The following is a 5,074-nucleotide window of genomic DNA, read 5'->3' as shown; positions in this document are numbered from 1 at the left end:
ATGCAGTTAGGAGATTCGGAGTTCTTATCCCGTCGCGGTTTCCACTTGACGAAGGTCAGAGGAATAGTTGGTCGAAACATTGTGAAGCAACAATTAAAAACATGATGATAATTGTCCGAAATAAATAAATGAATAAATTAATTTTTTACTACGTACGATGTGTCTGATAGCAAAAAATATATAAAACTACGATATTAAAATTCTATTTAGGCCGTAATTATTTTGTGAAATAACCGTTTTATGACACAACAGTGAGCCTGTGAGACACCCTCCAAGACAACCATCAAGGAGCATTCAACAGATCCAACAGTAAGCTGGTCTTTAAGATATAAAAAAAATGTTTGATTATTGTTTACTGCAGAAAAAAATAGTGAAAGTTTACCAGGTAAAAAACGAATGAGGTGTTTTACACATCATGCGTGTTCATCAACCTATTCACAGCGGTAGATTTTTATAGTTTGAAAAGATTTGCATACGCAAATAAACAGATTTGCCACTAACTGATTTAAAGAATTAAAAGAAGATAGCGATTTTTAGTCACGTGCAAGCGACTCTATAGGTCATTCGGTCGCTCGGTCGGTCGGTCGGTCGGTCTGTCCGTAACACTTTTGTGCTTGGCCTTTTTGGTTAAGATCAAAGGTCTGTTGTTAAAAGATGCTGTTCTTAGCTTTTTAAGCCTTTTCTTGGCCTTTTGGCCAAGATCACCGTCTAGTATCTGTTCCGGCAGATACTGCAAGCAAAGACCATATGTGAGGGGCAATCCCACATATAAGACCTTGGTCAATGTAGGGGCAACCCTTCATACCAATTGTCACTATCCAGCTCCCCTACTCCCCGGGGAGTTGGTCCCCATTTCCCCTTCACTCCTCACATTAAAAATCGGCCTTGTGCCTAATTTGCTCGGTGGGGGAACAAATAAATACCCTTTTCTTGGCGTTTTGGCCAAGATCAAAGTGTAGTATCTGTTCTTACTACATGCTGTGCTTATTGTGATATAAAGTGGAGGATCACTTTTCTGTATTAATTTAATGTAAAATGATCACCCACTTTACAACCAATCAGCCTCAAAGCCATTTAAGTCCTTCTCCAGATCATTAAAGTTGTTTTTGAAGGATTCCAGTTTTTTTTTAAGCATTCAAGTTATTCTTAAGGTCATTCAATTCATCCTTAAGTTTATTAAAGTCATTCTAAGTTATTTACTTTTTATTTATTTAAGTCATTTCAGCCCATTTTTCGGTCATTTTGGTTTATCTTTAAGAATTTCATGTCAATCCTACGTTTACACATTAATTTATTACACGAGAGCACGCGACTAATGGCTATCGGCCTTGTTTTTGAGAAAGCAAGTAGAAAATGTTGGGGTCGAGGTTGTAGTCAAAGTTATATAGTTTTTGAAGAACATGAGCTTTTTTTTTATTTAAAAATAAAAAAAATTCGACTTTCATTCTGACCCGTTTTTTCTTACAGTCATTTTTAGAAGCTATCTCGTGACGAAGAGGAGATTGTGATATTAAGCAAATATCTGATATTCTCTTTTAGAGGCGACGATGATGTATTCGGATAGATCAAGAAATTGCTGGCTATGTTACTAAAGGTGCAAGACTTTGCTGGTGTTTTATTATTTTGGTCCCCCGACAAAGGAGGGGGGGTGGACCTGTAAATTCAGCCTTGTCCGTTCGTTCGTTCGTCCGTCCGTTCGTCTATTCGAACTTTTCTCAATAACTACGCCTTGGAATTTTTTTTAATTTTACACAAATGTTAAACATAATATAAAAAAAGTAACAGAACGGATTTTCCGGGAAAACTCCGGTTGTCCCTCTAGGGTGCCTTTCGGGTTAAACACGCTTATTGACACTTTTGTGCTTATAAAATAATGATGCCTTGGGTTTTATAAAACTTTCTGAAAAAGTTGTAACTAACTAATTTCTATATAATTTTGTTTGTCTATACTTCGCGATAACTCTTGGGTGTACCCCAGGGACCTTTTTAGGACTAATAAAAACACTCAATTTTTGAGACGTTTTTACCATATTTGTCCAAAATTTGCTGTGTATTCTATTTAGCAGTTTTGCATGGTGCTGATCTCAAATTTCAATATGTAAAGGCCTTGGAGACTTTTGAGGCTAAATGGGGGCAAATGATGGACTTGGTCATTTCTTTTTTTTTTTTTTTGCATAGTACAGAACACACATTTACATATGTTAAGGCCTAAAATTGCATCGTTTGTTCATTTCACCAGGATTTGACGTCACTTCGGGACTTTTGGGGCTAAAATGGGAGGGGGGGGTCAAATGCTGAACTTAGTCATTTTTTATGCCTCGTTCACTGTGAGTACGATGTAACATGCATGCTTCACTTGTTATAATTGGAATCTTTTGAGATGAGTAATTTATATATTTATTTATGTTCCGATTGTTATCTTCATCTTCATTGTTGTTGTTTCCCGACGTTTCGGTTAGCTATTCCTCTGGTCTTTGTCAGGTGGTTAACTGCGATGGAATAGGAACGCTGAGTTACCTAACTGTATCCTTAGTAATTCCTACTTGTCGTCTCACCATGTTTTGGCCAACTAAGCCTCTGGCCGACTTTGGGTAGTATCGAAACCGCTATCTTCAGACAATACTCACCTGAAACTGTAGGGGTTCTACGCCTTTATCCACTGCATCACGGGCCCCGAATGTTGTTGGTATTATTTGCCTATTTCTGCATGGAGATTCGCGTGTTATTGGTCTTATTTGCCTATTTCTGCATGGAGATTCGCGAAATGAATGAGTTAGATACTGAACGGATATATATAAAAAAAGTGATACGGTTCATTGAAGGTCTTTTTAAAAAAACTATGTAAAGCTAAACGATTTGAGTCGGGTTAGAGAATCAATGGATGTTTAAGCTAATATTCTTTAAAGATTAGTAGCTGAACTAGCTGGATACTTCAAAGGAGGGTTAAATCAGTCAATCAAACTGGCTTTCATTACAAGATTCACAGCTGATATATCTATGGCACTGTAACAGTTTCCTCACACACAGGAAATGGACGCCAGCAAACAAATAACATCTATACATCACTCAGTCTGCAAAAGAATTCGAGAAATTTTGATAATTGCACAAGCCAATACACTGAACAACAAAACTCCAAAGGGATCATCAAACGTTTAATGCTTTGGATGTCGAAAATTTGAGAACATTACAATCATCAGGAAAGAGCAAAAGCAAGAGAGCTTCTGCGCCAGTGGCTATTCCGGCAACTGAATGAAGGCGTAATACTGCCATCTTACAATGATAAACGTGTAGCAACCTGATCTGGTAGCACCAGATGCCCTAACAAGTATTACCAATCCGAGCCAAAGTGGACCTGGAAGCAATTAAGGTACAACTTCCCTACAACCACCTAATGGAACTTCGCCATTTTTTAGTCATACCTAAACCTTCATTATTAAGATTGGGAAGAAAGTAAAATATACAATGATCTTGTGCCAGATTTTCTAGGCAAAGTATAAAATTTGACCATGTGAGTTAAGGAAAATCAGCTGATTTTAAAATGAATAGTCATTGACGGGATCGACGTCATAATTTGAAATAGATGTAATTAATGAGCTGTTACTATGAAGTATTTTAAAGAAGCACATAGTGCCCTAGGTGCTAACGAGCCAAATAGTTTCAAACTCGTAGACAAAATCTTTGCGACTAATTTTAAAGGAAAAAAAAATCACAGTGAAAACAGAATCTGAGGGCCTCAAATGGTTTGTCAACTCAAGTAGTGCGCGCGTTTATGTCCAGGAAGAGGAATGAGCTAGGCGAAGAAGAAGGGAAAATGTATGGAAAGTCGGAAATGGAGAAGAAAGAGAGGTGAGAAAAGAGAGATACAAGTTATGTTACACTATTGCCCCAGGTAATTGCGAGTAGCCCTGCTGGTTTTCATTTATTTCTTACTTTTGTTATTGCGATTTTACATGTTGCCCACTACATAAAATTGTACCTTATCGACTGTAATGGCAACCTACGATGCAACTATGCCAACAGAGATTCGTCGTTTTCATGCCTTTTCTGTAACATACAAAATAAACAGTATAAAATATTTACACGGCGAACTGCAACATTTCATAATTAATTCCACTGAAAATAAAACACATGTAAATAAAACACATGTAAATAAAACACACTCACTGTCAATCAAATAAAAGAGAACAATTCATGATTATTTTTATTTGTGAAATACTTGAAAAAGTCTTCGTTCATATATATATATATATATATATATATATATATATATATATACAGAGAGAGAGAGAGAGAGAGAGAGAGAGAGAGAAAGAAAGAAAGAGAGAGAGAAGAGTTGATTAAGACCATTATAATTATGCTTAAAACAACATTGTGCATTGATGCGATCATCATCGATACCCGCGATTTTACAGAAACATCGGGAAACTAGTCTGTAGCCCTGAAAAATACTATTCCGGTCACTCTTCAGCCGAATGTGTGAAAACCATTATTTAACGACAAAGTATTTAAAACTTAAGGGCTGGATTTTCAGTGTTATGAAAGCGAGGGTATCGATAGATGATGGAATACATGCAGAGTGTCGTTTAAAATATATTTTATATATACAAAAATGTCACGCCAATTCACATTCTATGAAGTGTAATTATAATTTTATTTCAGTTTCTTTCTGTTTTACGTATTGACAGTTCATTGGAAATGTTTGAATACTTCTACTTTTCTTATGTTATCCTTCCTGTTGTTGTTGTTGTTGTTGTTGTTGTTGTTGTTCATTATTTTCTTCTCAATCAATATGTATTTCTGGCTACTTACCGAAGAGATTCATTATAGTATTTTTTATTTTTGATAACAAACTCGAAAAGATAAAAATGTGAAAAAATATAAAACATGAATATGTTTGACAATTATAACTATAGTGCAGATAGTATATATATATATATATATATATATATATATATATATATATATATATATATATATATATATATATGCACATATATATGCATATATGCACATATATGTGCATATGCATACATGTACATGTGCATATATATATATGCATATATATATTTGGGTT

At 35.3% G+C, this 5,074-nt stretch overlaps 1 pseudogene; it reads left to right on the top strand.

The window, feature by feature from the left end:
- The first annotated feature begins 921 nt into the window (after nt 1-921).
- Nucleotides 922-1,048, top strand: LOC145298014 (U2 spliceosomal RNA; annotated as a pseudogene).
- Nucleotides 1,049-5,074: the final 4,026 nt, after the last annotated feature.

The sequence above is a fragment of the Euprymna scolopes genome, chromosome 18 (assembly GCF_053919585.1).
Source record: "Euprymna scolopes isolate OS-2025 chromosome 18, ASM5391958v1, whole genome shotgun sequence".
Lineage (NCBI taxonomy): Eukaryota > Metazoa > Mollusca > Cephalopoda > Sepiida > Sepiolidae > Euprymna > Euprymna scolopes.
This window is presented reverse-complemented; position numbering and strand designations above follow the sequence as displayed.